General features: G+C 37.2%; 1 protein-coding gene across 1 annotated transcript in view; it reads right to left on the reverse strand.

Annotated features, from left to right (window-relative positions):
• Nucleotides 1–19,377: 19,377 nt before the first annotated feature.
• The window catches only part of LOC125777356 (uncharacterized), an 85,554-nt gene continuing 79,291 nt past the window's right edge, over nt 19,378–25,640 (reverse strand). The window contains exons 2-4 of the mRNA XM_049452114.1: nt 20,505–20,671; nt 20,281–20,446; nt 19,378–20,162 (exon numbers count right to left, since the gene is read on the reverse strand). The gene's annotated coding sequence lies outside the window, so the exon portion shown is untranslated. The remainder of the gene's footprint in view (nt 20,163–20,280; nt 20,447–20,504; nt 20,672–25,640) is intronic.

Below are 25,640 nucleotides of genomic sequence, written 5' to 3' on the forward strand. Positions count from 1 at the left end.
CCGACCGTAGTGCCAAAGATAACTTTTTTGCTCACCCTGGCGTTAAAATCGAAAAGCCGATGTGTTGAAGAACCTCACTTTGATGCGGATTGTGGCTAATCATTCATTCACCGGAGTGAATGATAGTACTCGGCGACTCTCTCTCCCACCACGAATCCCACACCAAACTTACACTCCTTTATATGGCCACTGTAGTAAATGCCACAAACCTACTTGTCTCAGTCCTTGTCCCGTCCATCGCATTTCGTGGACGGTGGTGATGTCAGCCTTCACTCTAACGAGTACAACAACCAGCTGTGCAGCGGCACCGTCCCAATTAAGGGACCGAACATTCCAGGTGCATGCCATCAATTCATAGTCCTTAATTCGTTTGCCATGGTCGTCATCAAAAGGGGGGTCACTCATCCGAGGCTTGTTGTTTCTTTTCATTGGGGATGTTTTTTTACGTGGCGGGTCCCAAACCCAGCGCACAACCCTGCAGAGGGAATGTTTCGCCTTCTCACTTTAGCTCACCTTCAAACGGATGTTCTTGGCTACCCAGAGGATACTTGGTCAAAGACCGGAAGTCGTGGGCTACTTGAGCCATATGTAAAAGAATCGTTTCTGGCCACTCCCAAGTGAATGGCGATCACACAACTTTCCTCACTTGCGTGAACTTCTACACATGACTCCATCCTCTTAATTAGCCATTCCTTACTCGTTTTATTTTAATATATTGCCTTATTATATTCAATCATGCATTTTTATAAATTTTCATTCATAAAATCACTTTAAATAATTTTGTCCGGCTTCAGAGACCAAATGCTCCTATGTGCGGTGTCAGGCTTCTATGTATAGTTATGATCACTTTATAATTAGCGTGTTATAAATCTAGAAAATTACGACGTAACACTGATATCTCTTAAGGCAGCTAGTTTTGTGGCCAGAACCTCCTCGGCCGGCTGATGACTTTCAGATAATGTAGATGAGCGTTGCCAGAGTGAAATAGTACTAGAAGCAACTTCGGGCTGAAAAAACGTGTTGCAATAGATGATTGCTTTTAGTCTGTTATATATGGTAAAATCTTCCCAAAGTGGTCTATGAGAACCATTTCACCATTTCAGTATGGGCAAGAAGGATTCATAATCGTCGATCTACCTCGACAGATGACCACCATTTTGATTATATACTCATTTAGTAAAAACATTTATCATACATAGATAACATTGCACATCGACTGCAACCCATCTTAAGTTTTCTCATAGTACCTTGGTCTCTCTCCGTTTACAATAAAATAAACAAATATTTCATATGTTCTTTTTCAAACTTAAATTTTCTTAATAAACACAAACACACACTTACTCCAACATATGTAATACAATATATCATTCGTATTACCGCATATAAAGTGTTTTTCTGCTCCTTCATCAATACACAGCAACAAGAATTCAATCTGTAAAAAGTAAACAATCATAAAACAAAAGCAATCCTTTCGTACTCGAGCACATGCTTATCCTTACTAACTCCTAACTTTTGAATACACAGCTCAACGCAAAACTCTAAAGGCTTTTCAAAGCGAAGTGGGAGCGAAACGAAAAAATCATACAATAAAATACTAGATATTTGTGCGTAAATATTGTATGAAACGCATGCACAGATTATAAAAACCGGCAGCAGCAACAAGAACAACAAACAATCTGCTTTGTTTATGGGCTTAACCGAGTTTCGCTTGTAGACTTGTTGACCTATTGCGACAAGGCTTGGCCGCTGAATTGCTGTGTTTTTGACGCAAGCATTACACATGAGTTGCCGCTTGCAACAACAACAACAACCATAACAGCGACAATGTCACCCAATTCAATATCGACTTATTCCTTTCGACTCGCAAAAGCATTGTTGCCCACTTTGACGGCAATTCAGTGCATTCCTTTGGGCCACTCAACGGTTCACCAGCTGTTTTGGGTGTTCTTTTGTTTTTTGATAAGTCATACTTGCGTTGGTTTATTCGTGTCTGTGCATATGCTTATGTATGTGGGTGCTGTAGAAAAACAAAACCAAAAAACAAGGTTTCGGTCGGACAGTGCGTGTACGTAACTTTAAGCAGGGCGAGTCGGTCTGATCTCTGCGAGAATCAACACTTATTCTTATAGGAAATTTACCGATCTACAAAAGAGGTCCAGAACATTTTTTGGCTGAGTCAACTCATTCAAAGTTATTCGTAGTTAAAGTCCAACAAAAAATTATAAAAAATGATTTCCGCAATTTTTCATCTTATATTACAAATTAATGGCTAATAAACATAACAAATCATATTTTTCGTAAAACTTATATCGTAGAGTGTTTAGCAATGTAACCATAGAATTTTCACAAAATATCGATAATCGTTTAATAAAATTAATTTTTTAAGTACTTAATTTAAACAAAAACTTTGAACTCTACTCTGTGTGAGCGATGACTTAGAAACATTAATCGTAATTATTATCTTGGTATTCACCTACATATGTATATAGAAGGCTCATGTGGAGAAAACACATCTCTAGTAAAATAGCGTGTATGAAGATTTATCTCATTTTTATTTAATTAATTCATAAAAGAAATTCATGCAATCTTGTCATGCTGAACTTAATTGTTAATTTTCATTACTATTTTTGAATTTTACCGCTTAAGTCATTGTAACTATCGATCTTAGCGACACCTATATATTTTTTGTGGTGGTTATGGTGCGATGCGCACGCGGTGGCTGTCAGCAGGAGAAGAGAACTGCTCGTATGATGCGTAGTCCTATATAGTAATAACCGCGGGCGTCCTCAAGCCTAACGGTTAACTATGTATTCCTTGTTTCGTTTTGTGTTGTATTCGTTTCAGCGTTGCTTGTAAGCCAGGCGCAGCTGACTTGCTGACTTGCTGACATGATGTTGCCATGTTGTATTAAACGTTGACATGTAATATAGGGTGATTTTTTAAGAGCTTGATAACTTTTTAAAAAAAAAAACGCATAAAATTTGCAAAATCTCATCGGTTCTTTATTTGAAACGTTAGATTGGTTCATGACATTTACTTTTTGAAGATAATTTCATTTAAATGTTGACCGCGGCTGCGTCTTAGGTGGTCCATTCGGAAAGTCCAATTTTGGGCAACTTTTTCGAGCATTTCGGCCGGAATAGCCCGAATTTCTTCGGAAATGTTGTCTTCCAAAGCTGGAATAGTTGCTGGCTTATTTCTGTAGACTTTAGACTTGACGTAGCCCCACAAAAAATAGTCTAAAGGCGTTAAATCGCATGATCTTGGTGGCCAACTTACGGGTCCATTTCTTGAGATGATTGTTGTCCGAAGTTTTCCCTCAAAATGGCCATAGAATCGCGAGCTGTGTGGCATGTAGCGCCATCTTGTTGAAACCACATGTCAACCAAGTTCAGTTCTTCCATTTTTGGCAACAAAAAGTTTGTTAGCATCGAACGATAGCGATCGCCATTCACCGTAACGTTGCGTCCAACAGCATCTTTGAAAAAATACGGTCCAATGATTCCACCAGCGTACAAACCACACCAAACAGTGCATTTTTCGGGATGCATGGGCAGTTCTTGAACCGATAAACACATTTCGAACCGAACACTGATTTTGGTAATAAAATTCAATGATTTGCAAGCGTTGCTCGTTAGTAAGTCTATTCATGATGAAATGTCAAAGCATACTGAGCATCTTTCTCTTTGACACCATGTCTGAAATCCCACGTGATCTGTCAAATACTAATGCATGAAAATCCTAACCTCAAAAAAATCACCCGTTATTATAATCTATTGTGGCTCGTCCCACAAGTACTCCCCTTCTTGGAGTACGTTATCAAAATTATTGATAATTTAGGAAAATGATTAAAAGTTCAGCGGAATCTAACGCGTCTCTTGGGTGACGGTGTAGATAAGTTGGAATCGGATTCAGATGGGCGGTATGATGGCGACGAAGATCGAGATGTCCTAGGTTCAGATAACTCTGGTGAAGTTAATGTAGTATGCGTAGTATTGTTGTCATCGTCGTTGTGCTGCTCATTCTCGTTGAGCTTATCGTCGGGAAGTACATAAACAGGCTTTAGTCGGTCGATCGAAACTGTAGTGTTTTCGCCTTTGACGTTTACGATAAAATATTTCTCATGCTTTGAAATGACTCGGTGAGGTCCTTCATAAGGTGAAGTGAATGCGTGGTGTGGAGCGTCGCGACGAATAAAAACATGTGAACATGTAGATAGTTCTTTGAAAATAAATGTTTTCCTCTGACCATGTCGGACGATGGGTTGTGGTGCAAGGTCTGCGAAGTAATTTCTCAAGCGTAATGCCAAATCAGATGGTGGCAAACCAGATCATGGCGAAGGCGCTAGGAATTCACCTGGTAAACGAATTGGCTCTCCATAAACAAGATCGGCAGGAGTTGCGCCAAGATCTTCCTTCCAAGCGGCGCGAATTCCAAGGAGAACGATGGGTAGCATGTCGACCCATGAGCTGTTTTCGTGGCAACGAATGGCATCCTTCAAGTGACGGTGAAGGCGTTCCACCATTCCATTCGACTGCGGATGGAAAGTGGTGGTATTTATATGTTTACTGCCGAGGAGACGAGCGAGAGCGTTAAAGAGTTGGCTCTTAAACTGTGTTCCTTGGTCCGTTGTGATTTGTAATGGTACTCCGTAGCGGCATATCCATCCAGCAAAAAGTGTGCGGGCAACACATTCGGCGTCGATACTTTCGATGGGAAATGCCTCTGGAAACCTGGTGAAACGATCGATGATTGTCAAGCAGTAGCGATACCCTTTTGAAGGTACGTATGGACCAATGATGTCCACATGGATATGTTCGAAACGTCTTGTGCGGCTTGGAAAGTTTTGGATTGGTGATAAAACGTGGCGAGATACTTTATTTCGTTGGCAAGCTAGGCATGTTCGGGCCCACAAACGGCAGTCGCGGTTAATGCTGGGCCAAACGTATCGTTGCGTTAACAATTTGGCGGAAGCTCGTGCTCCGGGATGACTAATGCTGTGAAGAGCGTCGAATATTTTCTTCCTCAGTGCGATGGGAACGTACGGACGAATAATATCGGTCGAAACGTCGCAGTATATCGGTTTATTGCAGCCTGGAATGTTGACAGGTCGCAAGTTTAGTGAATCGTGGTGTTCCCTTTGTATTCTTTGCTGAAGTTCCTCGTCCTCAGCTTGTGCTTGTGCAAGTTCGTTTGAAGATACTGCCATTGAAATTTCTTCGATGCGAGAAAGAGCATCTGCGACGATGTTGTCTTTTCCGGCTATATGTTGGATATCGGTTGTAAACTGGCTGATGAAATCTAGGCGGTGGAATTGCCAGGGTGTCGCTCGATCGGGGTCCTGAGAAAAAGCATGTAGCAAGGGTTTGTGATCCGTGAATATCGTGATGTGGCGTGCTTCGAAAATATAACGAAATTTTCGTAAAGCTGCGTAGATAGCGTGAAGTTCACGGTCGTACGGACAGTGTTTTCTAAGAGCAGGTTGAAGCTTTTGGCTGAAGAAGGCCAAGGGTTCCCAGTGTTGTCCTCGCCGTTGTTGGAGGACGGCGCCGATAGCATATTCTGAGGCATCAGTAAATATTGCCCACGGGAGCGTTGTATCAGGGTATGCTAATATTGTTGCTTTACGAAGCTCTTCTTTGCATTGAACGAACGCTGCATCTCCTTCTGGTGTCCAGGGGACCGGATGAGAACCTTTTATTGAAGTTCCTTGAATGTACTCGTGCAGGGGTGTCTGTAACTTAGCAGCGTTTTTAAGAAATTTACGATAAAAATTGATCATGCCAAGAAACTCACGCAGTTTTCGGATCGTTTTTGGTCGTGGAAAGTTAACTATCGCGTCTACTTTACCAGAAAGAGGTAAGATTCCTTTGGCTGAAATGCGGTGTCCCAAAAAGTCCACTTCGGACTGACCAAAACGGCACTTAGCGGTGTTAATTACGACACCATACTTAGTGAGTCGTTCGAAAAGTAAGCGAAGATGACTGCGGTGTTGCGTAACATCCTTGGAAGCGATTAGGATGTCGTCTATGTATGGAAATAAGAAGTCGTCTAGTCCCCGTGTTACCTCGTCGATAAATCGTTGAAATGTTTGTGCGGCATTCCGAAGTCCGAACGTCATGAACGGAAATTCGAAAAGACCAAACGGTGTTATAATAGCAGTTTTGTCGACATCTTCTTTGGAAACAGGTATTTGATTAAAAGCGCGTACTAAATCAATTGTTGAAAATACTGTTTTGCCGGTTAGATTGGCAGTAAAGTCTTCGAGAACACGAAGAGGATATCGGTCTGGCAATGTACGGGCGTTAAGTCGTCGATAATCTCCACAAGGTCGCCATTCGCCAGACTTTTTTGGAACCAGGTGGAGCGGAGATGACCAGGAGCTCTTCGAACGTTGAGCGATTCCTAGTTGTAACATTTTCTCGAACTCGGTCTCGGCAATTTTAAGTTTGTCGGGAACAAGTCTTCGAGCTTTACAGGAAACTGGAGGGCCCGGTGTTGTAGATATGTGGTGCTGCGTCGTATGTTTTGTTGGCTGACAGATTCCTTCGGGCTTTGTCAGGTTAGGAAACTCCTTTAGTGCATCTGCCCATATAGGATCGACGGGCAGTACTTTAATTTCCGAAATGATTTTTGATGGAGATAACTTACATGCGGCTTTTAGTCCAGTTATCGAGTCGATAAGGCAGCTATTCTTGAGGTCGGGTAAGATGCCGAAATGAGCCAAAAAATCTGCGCCAATAATAGGTTTCGTTATGTCCGCTACCACGAAGCGCCATGTAAAATTTCGTCTGCGGCCAAGGTTTAATGTTAGAGTTATGCAACCATAGGTATTAATCGTAGACCCATTTGCTGCTGTGAGATTATAGTTGATTCGTTCTGACGGCCACGGTGCGAGAGATTTAGGAAAAGTGCAGAGATCGGCGCCAGTATCCACCAGGAATTGGATTTTGGTTGCGCGATCTGTTATGAAAAGGCGGTTTGATTCGCGTGAGGAGCCGTTAACCGCCACTAACGGTCCGACGGTAGGTTTCCCTGGAATGAGCACGGCGATCGGCAACGTTTTGCTTTATTGCCGAAATTTTGGTGGTACCAGCATGTGTCGTTGCTCAATGCTGGTGAAGATGTGCGCGAACGAAAGCGCTGACGAGAACGGGTACGAGATATGCTCTGCCGCTTAAAACTGGAAGCTAGCTCGTTAATCGAAGCTTCGAGACGGGAAATGCGTGATTCGACTGCTGATGTTGTTGTTGATTCTTGGAGCGAATTAATTTCTGCTGGTAGTGCGATGTCGTGTATTTTGTCTGCCAGAGACGCGAGTTTCTCAAGATTCATGTCCGCTTGGGATGCAAGTATAGATTGCGTTGACATCGGAAGTCTGCTTAGCCACTTAGTTCGAAGAATGTTGTCCGGAACGGTGTTGTCGAGGCTTCTGAGATGGCGTAGAAATTGCGACGGTTTTCTATCACCCAAGGTTTCTCGATCGAGAAGCTGTTGTAGCCGTGCTTCTCGAGAGAGCGTAAGGCGTTCGATCAGTGTCCCTTTTAGGCGAGTGTAGGGCGTTTCTGTGGGAACGTTCAAAAGAAGATCTTCCACTTCTGCGGCGGCCTTGGCGTCAAGGTGTGAGGAAGCATAGTGGTATTGCGTAATTTCATCGAAAATTCCGGCGAGATGAAATTGTCCCTCGAGTTGGGCGAACCACAAGGCTGGTCGTTCGGAATTGAAGAGCGGACATCGTATAGAAACACGTTGGAGTGGCGTTATACTGTCTGCCACTTGCATGTTTGCGCTATCTGGCATAGCGATTTAGCGAAAAAATGATGAGTTGAAAAGTTGTATATGCTGCTCTCGAGGTTGTACTGATCAGCACTACGGGAAAACTCCAGTTGTCCTCCAATCGGTCGTATGCGTGAGCAGCCACGTACGCAGATGAGCACAAAAACCACTACACAAAGTGCACTGTAGTCGAAAAGTGTTTGCGTACTTTTAATTAATAAACGAGATGCACTGTAGCCGAAATAGTTAACGAATTTAAAAAAAAATACAATATATTAATGAATCGCGGTATAACTATCGATCACGTCAGGCTATCAATCACGTCGGGGTCACCAGTTGTGGTGGTTATGGTGTGATGCGCACGCGGTGGCTGTCAGCAGGAGAAGAGAACTGCTCGTATGATGCGTAGTCCTATATAGTAATAACCGCGGGCGTCCTCAAGCCTAACGGTTAACTATGTATTCCTTGTTTCGTTTTGTGTTGTATTCGTTTCAGCGTTGCTTGTAAGCCAGGCGCAGCTGACTTGCTGACTTGCTGACATGATGTTGCCATGTTGTATTAAACGTTGACATGTAATATTATAATATATTGTGGCTCGTCCCACATTTTTTTTAATTATTTTATTTATTGGATCTGCTTTTTCTTAAAGCCTAACAATAAGTTATAAAATCTTAAATCTATTTAAAAAGTAAGTGATTGAGCTTTTTTGGTGATGCGTCGCTGTTTAATACGCAGGCATATCTCTTCTTTTAAGTCGTGTTTGATCACCGGAATGTACCAAAGCATTAGCCAAAGAGTTTAGGTGTGTCAAGAATGTCCAAATTATGTATTTCAAATCATCAAACGAATACAAAATTTATTTAAAAGTTATTATTGAACGAATTCACAATTTATTTCAAAGAAAATTAAATTAATTATTAAACGCCTGCTTGCGACTGCTCCATTTGCTTGTTCACTAACGAATGCCTCTCACTCGATAAAACTGTCTGTGATAGATGATCTCAAAGCTTAGATATATATTTAATTCTGCTGTCTTCTACTTCTTTCTTTACCATAGGGATACCAAGGTCTTTATGGCTATTTTCGTTACGCATGTACCATGGTGAACACGTGATTGTTCTAAGCATTTTCGATTGAAACCTTTGTAATATGTCAAACTTAGTTGCACAGGTCGTACCTCACAGTTGAATGCCATACATCCAAATCGGCTTTATGACCGCATTATATAAAAGCACTTTGTTGTCTAGGATAAGTTTTGAGTTTTTATTTAAAAGCCAATTTAAATTTGCAGCTCTAATCTTCATACATGTTATTTTACTAGAGATGTGTTTTCTCCACATGAGCCTTCTATATACATATGTAGGTGAATACCAAGATAATAATTACGATTAATGTTTCTAAGTCATCGCTCACACAGAGTAGAGTTCAAAGTTTTTGTTTAAATTAAGTACTTAAAAAATTGATTTTAATAAACGATTATCGATATTTTGTGAAAATTCTATGGTTACATCGCTAAACACTCTATAAGTTTTACGAAAAATATGATTTGTTATGTTTATTAGCCATTAGTTTGTAATATAAGATGAAAAATTGCAGAAATCATTTTTTATAATTATTTGTTGGACTTTAACTACGAATAACTTTGAATGAGTTGACTCAGCCAAAAATTATTCTGGACGTTTTTTGTAGATCGGTAAATTTCCTATAAGAATAAGTGTTGATTCTCGTTTACCAATTATTTGTTTGTGTACATTAAAAATCCAAGCAAAATAAACAAAATTTCCTGTGTTATTTATATGGGAAATCAAAACTGTCGATGAGGCACCTCTTAATATTAATATTAAGAGCTCAGGTCTTACCAGAATTTGTTTTTAGTCATGTCGGATGAGATTTTCATGGTAACTAAGAAAAATAAAAATAAAAAATATTTTTGGCCCACCTTAATGTCTCATGCGCTTGCCTCTTTAGTCGCACGATTGAAAATGGGTTTAGGTGTGCTTATTTTAAATGCTGCTGATCCACTCAGACGCACTAGCGTGCTGGTGTGTGCGATTGTGTTGGGAGAATCAATAAAAAAATACTAAAATTTTACTAGCATAACAAAGGCAGTAAGTGATCGCAGTTGAGCCGGAAAATATGCGCGAAATGGAGGCACAAAGGATCGCGATTAGAGTGTAGAAAGTAATGCAAAGGTATTGCGAAGAGAAAAGAGAGAGAAAGAGAAGTAGGGAACAACTTTTTCGCATATTTGTTTGCATATTTCTGGTGAACACTGAGTGCCACTTGTAGATATTGAGGGCATTTTTTGCATGTGAATCATTTTTTAAGTTTAAATACTCGTAATAGAAACAGCTGAATATTGGGGTTCTAGGAAGTCAGTTTGGGGTATTAAGTGGTAGGGTTCTTTTTGTGTATGAGACGAATTCTGTCAATATTCCCTCTGAAATAGATACAGCTTTAGTGTCTAGTTAAGAGTTAGTACATGAGTTAAGATCCGAAGTCCGAAGACAGCAGCAGTTATCCGCGAGTTATTTGTCTTGAAACTCACCATAGATTCACTAAAGAGTTGATCAAATATGTCAGATACGTTATAACATTTAAGCCTTCACGTTATTTTCAATATGGAGCCTACTTATGTGAAATTATGACCTTCTGGTTCTCTAATGACCGTATTGCTCAACACCCGTTTGTTCAAAGATCGTTAGGTACAAAACATAGTGTTTTAAAAACGAGGCGAAGAGCTAGAAAACTTTTTCAGCTCTGCGATGTCCAAAGAGTTTTAGGATTACAAGAAGCTCAGACCGATAAGGTGTAGAAGTTCCAACTACCTGCGATTTGCTGTAAATTCTGATGTGAACCAGTTATAGCCTCGGTTACTTCATGGCCCGAACACTAGGACTCGCAATAAGTCGCCCAAGTATAAATTTCCTATAAGATACTAAAGAAAACTTATAAAACGGTAAGGTGCTACTAAAAAGCGGGCTTGTGCAGGCTTTAAAGATGAATATATATTCAAAATCGGAGCAGCACACTCCAATGTAGTCTAAGACGTCAAAACTAGGTACATATATTTGGGTGCTTTTTACAATGCGCAGGGCTGTCCATAATTTTGAGAATCTCATATACCTGTTATCTCATAACCGTCGGCTCTACGTAATCGGAACAGTCTCGAATTCTCAACTCGGCGGCATTTCTCCAAATTTCTTCAGGTATTTTTTCTAACGCTGCAACAACAAAATATTGAGAATCTTATCTATATATAATCCCAAAAGAGTCGGGTCTACATAACAAGAACAGATCCGGATTTTTATCCACCCAAGGACTGTCAACTCGGCAGCTTCCTAAAAATTACTTCATGGATGGTTTTTGTCGCTGTAACAAGAACAGCTTGGGAAGGGAAAGGCTATTAGGAAATCCCCTAAATGCATAGTTTAAATATGGGAAAAATGATGGTTCTAGATCAAGCTGAAGCTTTTTTCCAACTCATTATATGTTCCGTACCTTCAAAATAACTACAATAGAGGTTATGCAAAATTGCTTCCAGGTTTCTATTGGAGAAGCTAAAATTCCGCTATGACCCGACACCCAAAGAAGTCTCAAGATGAAGTAGCCTACAAGTAAAATTGACGAAGAGTTCCTTACAGAAAACCGCAATGATGGCAAAAAATAAATTTTATTATACCAAGACCAGTGCTGCCACATTTCGTTTAAAAAATATATATATGTTTATTCTTCAATCCGATACACCTCCTATCCTGAATTATTCATTCGCCCAACGTCAGTTGTTCGATTGATTTCACATAATGCAGGCATAAATATATAAACCGACAGCAGTGGCTTGCCCCCAAACGCAAAAAATACCCCAATGAAACCATTACAAAAATAAAAATAGCAATAAATATGAAAGCATGTAAAAAAAGAAAAAAAAATACAAATTTTGAAAAAATTCGAATGAAACTTTTACTCACACAGTTAATTTGATATTTAAGGATATTTTTACGCATTTGTATTCGTATTTTATGTGTGTGCTATGAGGCATGCAACATAAATGTTATACATGGTAGTTCAACTTTATTTATATATAAAATAAAGTGTGTTTGTATAAATGAATGTACATAAACTTATATGAATATACACGAACACGGGTTATTCTTTGTAAATCGGTTAATGTTTCCAATTTGTTTGTACAATGTCAATTACGACACACTTGAAAGTTTGCGGCTTAAAAAGTTGTTATATAGTATTTATTTAAATAAAAGAAAACAATTATTGAAATTAAAGAATCAAGAAGTTTTCAGCTTTTATTGTACATTTGAATGCTGATAAGACGCTCTTCAGATTCATTTCTACTCACATATATTGAACTCCCTCTAAAATGTAACAGCTCTGTAAAAATACATGTATGTTTGTTTGTTCAAGATGTTTTCCTGTTTTAAGTTTTCTCGAGGAAACAAAATCAACTTCATGCTCTAGTTCGTTTAGTACGGGCTCTTTAGACTTCGATAACTTTTATATATATCTTGAAATATCATATTCAATGTCCCTCCTGTGTTACCAAGCTTTTCTTTATTTGCTTCATTCTCCGAAGAGTACCACAACGTGGTATCCAACTGCGCGTTTAGAAACGGCTTAACTGTCAACCCAAGTAAAACTGAAATGATTTTTGTTTACCAGGAGGTATAAGATCCGAGACGTGCCTCTTTTGTTGTTGTGCTCCAACAACTTTCTTTCTAACACTGTATTGATGCAAAGTATAATCACCGTTACCGAATAAGAGCCTACCAATTGCAAAAAAAAAAACACACACACAAAATTGAGAAGTATGTAGTCAAACGAGATGACACACAACCGAACATGAAAAGGTCTCTTTATCTGGGCAATTTTCAATTCTCCACTCAAGCACAGATACACTCATGAACTGGTTGACTTTTTGACTGTTCGCCTGGATGTTTGTCACCGACTTTTGCCGGTTTATGTACATGAATGGAAGAGTAACTACGATGGCTATTTCGAATTCAGATGCAAATTGATTTTTGTGCTTTGCGCGCTTCAGTGCTGATGGCGCCTTCTGCACGCCTTCCCATTACATGCTTTTTAGGCAGTAGCGGCGTTACGTGTCACTTCCATACTTGACTTTTAGAGTACTAACACCTATATTTAACATCTATTTATTGGCTTGTCCGATGGGTCGTCCATCCTTTTGGGGTAATTTGTATCCGAAATGACACGCAGAGCTGGTGATAAGTTTGAAAAATAATGCTTGTGACAGGGGCGTTGAGTACGTATATAATGAGTAGAGCTTGTGATGGATTTTCACAACGCGAAAAGCAGTTGCATTCATATCCCATACCCAATATATACTAAGAACGCTTTGGGTTTCGGTTAGGTTATATTGGCTGGCTCTCACGCCATAGACCCAAATGTCCTTCATAATGTCAGGTGAACAGTCGTCAAAGATTTTTTAAAAGTTTAGTAAAGATTTGATATCTAATTATGATCTGTGATGATCCTAGATTTCTAATATGGATTCTAGAAAATTTCGGCAGAAGCTGTTTTAGCGTATCTCTCATGACTACTTCCCTGCTCATCCGTCGCGATACTACAAACCTGAAGTATGTATGTTCCTTCCTTCCTTTCCTCCCTTTCATATGCTCTTGGCGATCATGCATGTCTTTAAGGCAGTCCACCCCGCCCTGATCCGTCTGTCAGCATTTCAAGCGGATGCCTTTCTTGGCAATCTAACCATGGATTCACGTCCCGAAATACCCTTGTAACCTGAGATCCAGTATATATGCAGTCACTTCTCGACAGTATCTATATCTATCGCCTTCCTGTTGCTAAGGATATTCTCCGATACATTGCCCTTCGAGATTATTGCTTTAATTTCTGCGACATTGCGACAGCTTGAAGCGTTCATCTGCAATTTTTGATCTGTCCGTGTGGATGTTAAGAGTTATGCTGGTTGGTCGCGTTTCCTTGCGCCATCCACCCAGCCTCTTTTAGTGTAACTTCAGACCTTTTCTAATCCCAGATAAAACGAGAGAATCTTATCAATATATGTCCGATGGTTCACCCAACACTGCATATCTTTCGCTACCGATTTCAATTTGAATTTTGTGAAAATCTTTCTGTTGAAGGCATTAGCGACCGATTACAGACATACTCTGGTAAGCCTTAAAATACGATTCAAAACATATAACGCAAAGAAGTTCGAACAGAAAGGAGATCATGTCAGAATCTTACGCAAAGGAATATTACAGTTCGAAAGCGATCCTAGAACTTTGAACTCTTTTATTAACACAGAGCTAAGACCAAATGGACATAAGCAGAGATTCAAAGAGGTTAAATCAATATCAATATATCATCTATATTTCTTTGGCAGGACTAGATGAATATTTCAACTGCGATCGTCACAGTTTTGTAAGTTCAAAAATTCATTAGTCTTCAATAATTTCCATAGATTCTTTCCATAAGTTGACGCTTTATCCCTTTCCTCAACGGCATTCAAACGCCGACACTGGTCAATACCCATTTTTTCTGTTGCTATTTTCGCACTTTTGCTGCAAAGTAACACTCAGGACTCCGCCAACCGGCCAGCAGACGTCAAAATGATTGTCAAAAAAAAATTAAAAGAAAGAGAGAAACACACACAAATAAAAGTAGAAGAAGACCAAGTTAAAAATTGCTCCCAAAGCGGATTCATGCAAATCAAACGCCACTGACAACAATAGTAGCTGGCCTATGTGTCAGAAGCTTGAAACTTGCATAGAAAATAACATTTTGAATACGAAGTGCAATAAAGATTGGACTGGCAACCCGCTTAACCAAGCCTGAGGGCCAGCGCGACACATGAGTTGTACGGCTTGAGCTCGTACTCGTACTAGTATGAAGTGCGGCGGACCGTTGCTTCAATGCGATTTTAGGTAGTACTTTGTGTTGAAAGCACAAATAGTAGCGCTTTTTGTACCAAAAATAAACATGGCAGCGCACAGCTGTTGGCAGCTGCCTCCTCTGGAGTGAGTGCGAAAGTAAACGGAGTAGCAAAAAACCAACCAACTCCCATTTGGCAGTACGACGCGCTGCGGGTTACTTTGCGCGTACGCAAATAGATTTTAGTGACTCTTTAACAAGAGTGGACAATAGACCTCGGGTATGAGAAATAGTAGGACAATGACCGGCGTCTATAGATTTCATGTAGCAACATGCCAAGTGCAATGAGATTCGTGAATTGATATTTATGATGGGTCGTATGGGGTGGTGCAATAGAATGAGGGTGGTTCAGGCGGTTGAGTTATTGTGATTATGATGATCGCTTGCTAGTGGCGCGAGTGGGTTCTTTGAGTTGAGTTGAATGCTAAAAGATTCGTCATCATCAAAATCGGTCGGGTCCGAATCGGCAGCGCGATTGTTCATCTAAAATGATATATATATATATTGGTAAGGTTTAAAAGTTAGATTTTAACCATGATGAATAGGAAAAAAAAATTTTGTTTGGATTGAGATACGGATAGTTTTAGACTACGCTGTGGAATATATGAGTTATAAACTCTAAATATATAGTTACCGAAACCGGAACTCAGTGTTATCTGCAATAAACCTCTATGTATCTCTTCCAATTGTACTGTGGGATTTCTTATAAACGGGACAATACTTCAGAGTTCCATTTTAGAGCCGACCTCATACAACAAGCATGGATGGATCAAGTTACATCAGCTGAATTGTTTCTGCATGAACCCGACAGTCGAATTTGTTCAGATTCTCTAGCTCTGTCAGTTTTTAAAACGGAATAAAAAAGGAACTCCACTGCATTGTAAAGATTAAGATGGAAATGAGAATAAACGCTAACTGACGAAGCGAGATAAGCCCCGGAACGTATGTGTGTACGGAAGTTGAGTAGTTTTAGGAACACTTATTCAGTTCTGGTTGTGGAATGGCACTCGAATAAATCTCTACTAAGGTAAGACCTACCTACAAAATCTTTATAAATATTGTTGTTTCTATTTAAAAATTAACTCGATACACTTGTTTATATGGTTCGAACTCTTAGCTCAAAGGTAAAACTGAGCAACGCCACCACTTTGATTGTCAGCCAAAAATTTACTTAACGATCTTGAAAATTAACTTTAGTATATTTAAGAACTTATTCATGCACCCCCAAGCAAATTTGATGTTTTAGATTCCACAAGTTTTACGCCGCAGAACTGCCTGCAACTTTGAACTCTATCCAAGTCGACAAGCGCAGGCGACAAACTCAGACCAAGAATCTAACCAAAGCTGCAAACAAGCGGCAAGGGGTGGATGAGAAGCGCTAGTTTCAAGTTTCATCGACAGCATTTGCCAGTTTGAAGTGAGTTTTCTGCATTAATTCAGCATCTTTTTGCGAAAGGGCAGGAGGAGGAGAGCAGCCACAGCACTTAGCATAGAAAAACACAAACAATGCAAAAAACAACAAAGTACTAATAGAGGCAGGGAAAAAGCAACAACTGAGCAAAAGCAAATAAAAAACGACAACGCGAGGATAACCATTATTTGGAATGCAACAGCTTTTAGGGACGAGCTGTCAGTGTGGAATATGGGTGGTGGTTGTTGTTTGTGAGGAGTCGCGCGCTTGCATCAGCAGACGATGTGGAAATATCAAACAAGTTATCTTCGCATGCAAAAAGGTTTTCAATGTTCTTGCTAACACCGCGGGGCGATACTAAAGGAGAGCGACAGGAAACAGCTGAGCAAAGATTCCCATATAAGTGACGCGCTCCGGCTGACGTAGCGGAAGAGGAATATTGATGAAGTAATGTACTGATGGAATCCACCTTAAGATTTGTTGTTGCTTAGTAACTCTTTGGAATTATGGAAATTACGACGACGGCGAAGGCGTCAACAGCGACGCCCACTAACTGACTGCCTGGCAGCAAGCCCGATAAGGAAAATTACAAAAGGAAGACATGAGAAAGCATACTTATTTCAGATATATATTTCATAAAGGGACGCCCCTGCAGTTCTGTAGTTTACAGGGGCAGACGATTGACATTGCGTAGAAGTGCATCAGAATTACAGGAACTAAATTTAGCTTGCTGTTCACAGTTATTTTGATCATGTCATTAGGAGGCACTAAGTTCAAAGGAGGAAGGAATAAAAAAAAAGTTTGTGAAAAAAGTGTTGGTGTGGAATTGAGTTAGTACTCGAATCAATCTCATTTTACTTTTTAGCGCGGTTTCATCATTATACTCGTATTTAGTACAAAAGTTTGGGCGACGGCGAAATTGCGGGTTAGCTGCAGGTTTTATTGAAAGTAAAATCTTATGTTATTCATTACTACGTCTGATTAATACTTATACGGCTAGCTATATTGAAGAAAGTCTTGCAGGTGATAGTGGGAAACGAAACATACTTCCATTACGGGTTAAAGATACAGTGAAGAAATTGTTTTACCTGTCAGCTCGTACCCGTTAGTTATTTAATCCAATTCCATTTAAAAGCCAGTGTGTTATGATCCAAGAGGCAATAGCTGAGAAATACCCTAACGTTGGTTTTCAACAATATGAACTGGAAAATGCTTTGATACGACAGCAACAATATTTCATTTTGTTCCATCTGAAGATATATGGAGATTTTTGTTAATGAGATTAACTTAAAAGGACTCAATATCAAAAAATAATCGCTAATAAATTATGTCTCAAAGTCAAGCTTACGTACTAGTTTAGAAACTAGGACAACAAATTGGTTAAGTTAACATAAACCGTACATACTACTAGTGAATAAAACATAGTTTCGAAATGTATTGATTCGGTCTTTCAGAGATCTGAGCAGTTAGGAGGAGTACGGATTAGACTTCAACTACCAATAAGCTAGTAGTTTCATGAGAATAAAAATAAATGGCTTTGAACTTTAAGGGCTAACTAAGGCTTTAAGGGCTTAACTCACTCATATTGAGATCAGAAAGCTTAGGATGAGTAGGAATCAGATTTTAATACTACAAAGATAGTGGCTCCAGGAAAATACAAACAATTTATGTAGTCCCTCTTTGAGTTGCGATTTACGAGTTCTGAAGTCATCAGACATGAATAGTGTCTTGACTCCGTCTGTGAAGAACTAGAGAGGTTAAGATTTCTACTACTAATAAGCAGAGCGTGGTAGACAGAAGTTGAAGTGAGTACTCGTTGGCTTCCAAACGCGACGCCGAAAAAAACTGTTCCCGACTTATAATTGTTCTGATTTTAATATTTTGTTCTAAAGAGTGATAAAAATTCTAAAAAAAATATTTAAATTACTTAAAAAGTAAAATGTTCTCATATTTTTTAATTTTGCTGCTGTGAGAAAATATATTTGCACGCAACTTATAATTGCTTTAGCATATTTGTCCGTTTTGTTAAATAAAAACTGTTCCCAATTATTAAAAATTAGTTTTAATGTTTTTGCTAGTATATTCGTTAAAATGCTAAATAATTGATATTACTTACAAGTGTTCCCAATTTATTAACTTTATTACTGCAAGAACATTTATTCACATGCAATTATAATTGTTTTATTTTTATATATGTAGTTTTGCTTACAAGTTCATAACATTTGTAATCTCTTTTGAAATGGTAAACCGTTCTCAATATCTTTTAAGTATATTTGAGTTTAATACTACGAGAAAAATTATTGTGAATTAATTAATTTTCTTATTGAAAGAATATTAATGCTCTAAATGAGCTACAGGTAATTCCTTCAAGAATTCAATTCTAAAGGTTAAAAAAAAAACCTGAAAATACCTATTTTGTTTTTTGTAACTATCACATATTGCAAACACTGTTTTTTGATTAACTTTAATAGAGCATAAAGATTAACAAATTTAAGAAGCTTTAGAAGGTCTGAGTGTCGATTAAAATAACAGAAAATCTTGACATTGATGTGAGGGATCACTCATTCTCAAACTATATAAATTAAACTTCAGCCGCTTTAGTTTTTTGACCCTGAATAAGAAATAAATAATGAGCGTATAAACACTTCAAGAAGAATTTTTCCCATATGTCCCATGATTTTTGTGCCAGTTTTACTTTCCACTCAGTTCTCCTATGCTGGATAGAAGGTAAAAGAAGGGATCTTTTGAAGTCGTTATAAACTGAATAATAACCCCTTTAGCAACACCGCTAAACTTTGTTGCGGTAAAAATGCCACTCACCTGGCACAAAGGTTTGTTATTTATTCCATTCACTGAGTCAATGCGCACACAGAGCGAAATGGCCCGTTAAAATGCCCTGTAAATTAGAACAAAGTTTAGAAGATTTCTCTTCAATTTCTCTCCAATAAGATGTCCATCTTATTATTATTGGATATCTCCTTTTAATAAAAATGTGCAGATAAGACGTGAAACTAAGGTGAATACCTTTTCAATATAATTTAGAAGATGACGCGTAGAATTTAGATGAAATCCTTTTCACTGAAATGTAATAGATAACCTATAAAACTAAGGTGAAAACCTTTTCGATATTATCAAGAAGGTGACCCTTAGAATTAAGAGGAAACGCTTCTTAATAAAATCAAGTAGCTAAAAAAACTTATAATTCTTATAACACTAACAGAAAATTAACGGTATTTTTACCAATATTTTTTGATTTTACTAAGAATGTCTTTTCTCGAAAAATGTGGATGATTGTGCAGTTCAAGTGTAAATTCAAGGACTGAATGCTTGTGGTTTGCAAGACATGGAAGTGGATATTCATCACGATACTGTAATTGTGTAAGTGGCTGTTGTGAAACTAAAGATTGACCTAAATCATTATTTACCGAGGAAAAACTCACAGTTTTATGCTTTTCTAAGTGTTTTCGGAACCTATACACATTGTGAAATATTTGATTGCAATTTTCCTCATTTCAAACATATTTTGCTATGGACTGAAGCCCATGATCTTCCTTTAAATGATTTATAAGTAAACATGGAGTTAAGTGGGGTTTGTGACATAAATAGCAAGGAAATTTGGACATTTTGAACAATTAAAAAGAAAAGAAAGAAAATAAAAAAATTAGTTATCTAACTTGCTGAAACTGAATGAAAATCTTCAGACTTAAGCCCAAAAAAGTATTGTTCCAAAAATACCCAAACTTGCTTGCTATTATGGCAATATTCAATTTGGAATACATATGTAGCTTAACTTAATAATACAGTCGACGCATTTCATTAAAATGGGACACTTCCACTTAAGCCCGTCGGAAAATATAAAAAATTCTGATATACTTGTATAGTCCTCACCTACTGCAATGATGTGAGGCTGCAATTGCTGTTTTTTAAACGCGTATTGCTCAATTTTGGACGAAATCTTTGGTAATATATCATTTGGTATAGTTGCTAGTGTTATAAACTCTGATTGAGCGTCACCAATCGTTGGTTTGTGGGTTTTACTCTAACGCTGTGGTTGAAGAACCGCATGGAGCAGTAACAACACAATGCAATATTTAGAATCTGAAATTATAAATTAATTCAATATATGGATATTTTAATATTGTATACTTTTCATGTTTTCTTACTATTTGATAAATCTTTGTAAAGGAGTTACGAAAGTAGTAATTCTCGGCTGGCTTGGTCCTTTACTTCAGCAATTAAGATAGGAAGGATAACTTTATAAAACTTGTCAAGTTTTAAGAACAGCTCGTTTCCAATATCTGGATTCAGGGCATTAAAATCAATATCAACCTGTTAAAATTGAATAATGTTTAATTTGAAAATAAATACTTTGTTCTTTTTTTCTTACCAATTCGTAACCGTTAAAATCATTGTAGCGCGGCCAGTCTGCTAGCAAATCCGATAGCGATCCCTTATATTTATTTCTAAACGTGCATGTATCTACCCAAAACTTTTTAACTTTTTTCCAAGATGTGCAGTTATGTGCCAACCAACACTTTTTTTCCAAAACGTTATCTGCAGTGCAAGAAGTTAACTTAAATATTGTTAAAACAACAAATTATTTTATAAAGTAGGAGTACAAAGTATTGCATACCGTCAAAAACATCTTCATGAGCTTACTGGGTAACATAATTGGTTTTGTTTTCCAACTTTATGACATTAGCCCAACGCGAGAACAATTTACCACTCGGATTCTTTTTTCCCATTTTTCTTTCCAAAAAGTAAAATTCCTGATGTAACGGGTGATTTTTTTGAGGTTAGGATTTTCATGCATTAGTATTTGACAGATCACGTGGGATTTCAGACATGGTGTCAAAGAGAAAGATGCTCAGTATGCTTTGACATTTCATCATGAATAGACTTACTAACGAGCAACGCTTGCAAATCATTGAATTTTATTACCAAAATCAGTGTTCGGTTCGAAATGTGTTTCGCGCGCGTGTTTGGGGTGAAGAGCAACCAGAAGCCGTTCAAGAACTGCCCATGCATCCCGAAAAATGCACTGTTTGGTGTGGTTTGTACGCTGGTGGAATCATTGGACCGTATTTTTTCAAAGATGCTGTTGGACGCAACGTTACGGTGAATGGCGATCGCTATCGTTCGATGCTAACAAACTTTTTGTTGCCAAAAATGGAAGAACTGAACTTGGTTGACATGTGGTTTCAACAAGATGGCGCTACATGCCACACAGCTCGCGATTCTATGGCCATTTTGAGGGAAAACTTCGGACAACAATTCATCTCAAGAAATGGACCCGTAAGTTGGCCACCAAGATCATGCGATTTAACGCCTTTAGACTATTTTTTGTGGGGCTACGTCAAGTCTAAAGTCTACAGAAATAAGCCAGCAACTATTCCAGCTTTGGAAGACAACATTTCCGAAGAAATTCGGGCTATTCCGGCCGAAATGCTCGAAAAAGTTGCCCAAAATTGGACTTTCCGAATGGACCACCTAAGACGCAGCCGCGGTCAACATTTAAATGAAATTATCTTCAAAAAGTAAATGTCATGAACCAATCTAACGTTTCAAGCTCTTAAAAAATCACCCTTTAATAGTGAAGCCACAAACTAGGCAGATGTTATTTTTAGATTAAGACTTTGATGCTCTGAAGAGCGTTGTTCAGTCCTCTAATGTTATACGAGGTATGACAATTAAGTAATGAGACTGATTCCATAAAATCCGTATAGTATTTAAAAATTATTCTACAACTCTACCATCCTCTTCAAAGTAGTCCCCTTGGGCAGCTATACAGCGATTCCAGCGCGTTTTCCATGCTTCGTAACATTTCTGGAACGCTTTGACTGGGATGTCCGCGAGCATCCGCCTGGATGCCCGTAATCGACTCAAAAGGGGTTCCATTGATGACCGATTTTATTTTAGGAAAGAAAAAAAGTCATAGGGTGACATGTCGGGCGAATAAGGCGGCTGTTGCAACACGGCGATCCCTTTAGAGGCCAAATACTGGGACACGCTGAGGTGTGGCACGGCGCGTTGGCGTGATGAAGCATCCAGTTACGAGCGATATCTGGGCGCACTCTGTTGACTCGTTTTCGCAATCTTTCGAGTACTTGGCAACAGTAGACTTGATTCACAGTTTTCCCCGGTGGAACAAATTCTTTGTGGACGATTCCAAGGCTATCAAAAAAGGCAATAATCATCGTTTTCACCTTCGATTTGCTCATGCGAGCTTTTTTCGGGCGGGTGGCGCGAATTTTGTTATTTACTGCCGAAAACGGGTTTAAAAAAAAAAAAAAGAAAAACAAATGCTTATTTTTATTACAGCGAAGTGACGCTGAAGGAGTGCAGAAACAGACTGATTTTATTGAAAAGTATTTCTTAAAATGAAAGTTTACAATTTACCATAAGAAATGCTTACTAAGTTCTTTACATTATTTGCTTTTACAATTGTATCAATACCAAGAATTGGTATGGAACTAATTTTATGTTGTTTACATTTCGTTAATAACATTTACAAGTGACAGGAAATAGTATCAAATTACAATTTAGTGAAATACTTATTTCATTGTTTTATTTATTATAGCAATGAATTCGTCTATACCGTCAGCATTTTTATATGTTGACTTTGGAGTGGCTGTATAATTAACGTTGTAAGAAAGTGTATTTGGATTGGTAGTGTTTAAATATGTAACTACTTCCCCCTTTAGATCAGAATTCTCCTGAATTCGTTCATTTAATTTGACAATTACATGTTTGTGTTTCCATATAGCCACAATCGCTATTGTTACAATTATTATTATACATAAGAAATTGCAAATATGTAATATTTTACTATGGATTTTTAATTTAAAAATACTTTCTACGTTTGCTTTATTTTCCTCTACTATTTCTTCTATTGTAATTTTCTTTGTGAAATTTCCCATATCTTTATATTTTTTATTTACAATATTTTCTTTTATGTTTTCGATATAATTTGAAAAATAATAGTCACTAATTTTAATGGAACAATTATTGTATTGTATTAAATAGTTTCCATTTATAATTGGTTGTTCCTGGTTACATGTTTGATTAATTTGTAAATTTATGGCATTTTTAACTATAATAGTTTCTATATCTAGTGCTAATATCTCAAGTTCATTATTTTTTATGAGTTTACAATTTTTTCTTAAAATACAGTGGTTACTTGGTTTTAATCCTTTCAATGATTTATTTTCTTCATATGTAAACGTTTTATTTTCATAAGTAAATATTTCTTAAATTTTTGCTTCTATTTCATTTTGGTCTTTGTTTGGGATTGCAATAATTGTTCTTGTTTTTATATGTTCAAAATTTTTAGGTATTTTAATACCGAATATTAAATAAGTATTATTTAAAATTGCTGTTCCCAATTGTATATATTTAAGTTTATTAAAATCAATATTATATTTTAAAATTTGTTCACTTGTTAATATATTAGGATGTAATATCCCATATTTGGCTGATACTATATTGTCTTGTATATGATCTATTTTACTTTTTAATAATTGGATTTTTGTGTATTGGTCTAAGTATAGATTTGGTTTATCATCATCATATTTATAGAATTAAGTTCTTTTTCAATTTTTTTCCTATCACTTTTAATAATTTTCTTAAGATACTCCAGAGCTGAATTAAAATATGTAGTCATTTACTTCAATTTGTTGATTTATTGTTTCATTAGTTTGTAAAAGGTGTGTTTGTATGTTTTGTCTATCGTCTTCGTCCATTGTACCAAAGAGCCATTTCGACATTGTGCCTATTGCGTTAACTAAACCTTTTTTATTTCTGTTTTTGTTTGGCATGAGTGTCATTAGCTTATTCCTAACTTCTAGTAACTCCCTTTGTAATATTTCTTTATTTTCTACTTTCATTAAAATTACATTATCTGTCATATCATTCATGATATTTTCTATTTGTTGAAGATCTATCATATGTATAACTATGTCGCTGTCTTTAGGTATTTCTTGATTTCTAATTTCTAAATCTATGAATCCAGTTTGGTCAGTTAGTTCTGTCATCCACATTTTTCCATTAGTCGCCTGTATCCATGTCGTTACTATTATAATTACGGATAGAATCTGAAAATTTGTATGGTCGTTTTATGTTACATGTATGTATATTTTTTAAAAGTTCTCTCTTAAATTTTGGTTGCTCCTTATGTCTTACTGCTTTATAATTTTTAATGTATCCTTCCCTTCTTATTTCTTTATAATCTTCTCTATTGATATTTCGTTTGTCTATCATGTTGCGTTTATAATTTTCAATGTTTTGCTTAACTTTGCCAAGGTCTACTTTATTATTTTGTACATCGATAGGAGTACTTCTAATGGTCGTATGATATCTGTTATTATAATTCCTAATAGCTTTTTGCATAATTTGTTTTACTGACAATGTTTTATCGCACTTGTATATTATTCTAAATTTTTCTGCAATTGCATTATGCATCCTTTCAATGTCTGCATTACCCGTGTGACTATTTGGTTTTGTTAAATGTAGATCTATTCCTTCTTTATTTAGGAATTCTTTGAGCCTTGTCGATTTGAACTCATTATCTGCTATTATTTTCTGTGGTTTTCCTAACTTAGCAAAATGGTCTTCTAATTGTTCAATTATTGTTACGTGGTTTCTATCGTTCAGTGGATAGGCTGCACCGAATTTAGAAAATTTATTTATTATTGTCAAAAAATGAAAATTCTTTATAACATATGTATCTGCATGTACTATTTGATTTTTATCTGACGGTATTTCAGTATATTTGAATTTTTCTGTTATTGGTTTCCTATCATATTTTACTTCTTTGCATATCTCGCATTGATTAACAACTATTTGAATCAGTTCCATTAATTTTGGATAATATATTTTATTTTTTAACTGATTATATGTTTCTTATATACCTGAGTGCACACTTTCTCTAATATGATAAAATAAAATCAATATCCTGCGCTCGCATCGTGCATTTAGTGAATTTTATTTGGTTGTCGTTTGAGTACATTTCTATAAGTTTCTCTTGTACGATATTATAATTGTGTTCGGATATTTCCGAAAATATGCCTACTTTCCCTTTTGAAATATATCTTCTAAAAATGTCTGCCATTATATCGAAATCATTTCTGCGATCCTTTTTCCATGTATTGCCTTAAATTCTCCGATTTTGTTATTAGTTAAAATTATCTGCGTTTTATACTTGTTCACTATTTCCTCTTTAATATAAAAATGGTCTTCTAAATCTTCTTCAGCTGAGTGCATTGTTTCAACTGAGTCTCCTTCTTCTTCTATATTATTAACATTATTAATATTATTGAATAAAATCTTTTTTTGTGTTATTTCACTCCCCATCTTTTTTGAAATAGTGTCTTCCCTATTTTCTAATCTACTCAAAAACTCAGCCACTCTATTCTCCTTTCCTTTTAAATAATCTATTTCGAATTGATATTCGCCTAGCTTTAATAACCATCTTTGGTGTCGTGGTGACATATCTTTACCTCTGTACTTTGAATGTAAAAATTTT

This window comes from Bactrocera dorsalis, chromosome 3 (genome assembly GCF_023373825.1).
Source record: "Bactrocera dorsalis isolate Fly_Bdor chromosome 3, ASM2337382v1, whole genome shotgun sequence".
NCBI lineage: Eukaryota > Metazoa > Arthropoda > Insecta > Diptera > Tephritidae > Bactrocera > Bactrocera dorsalis.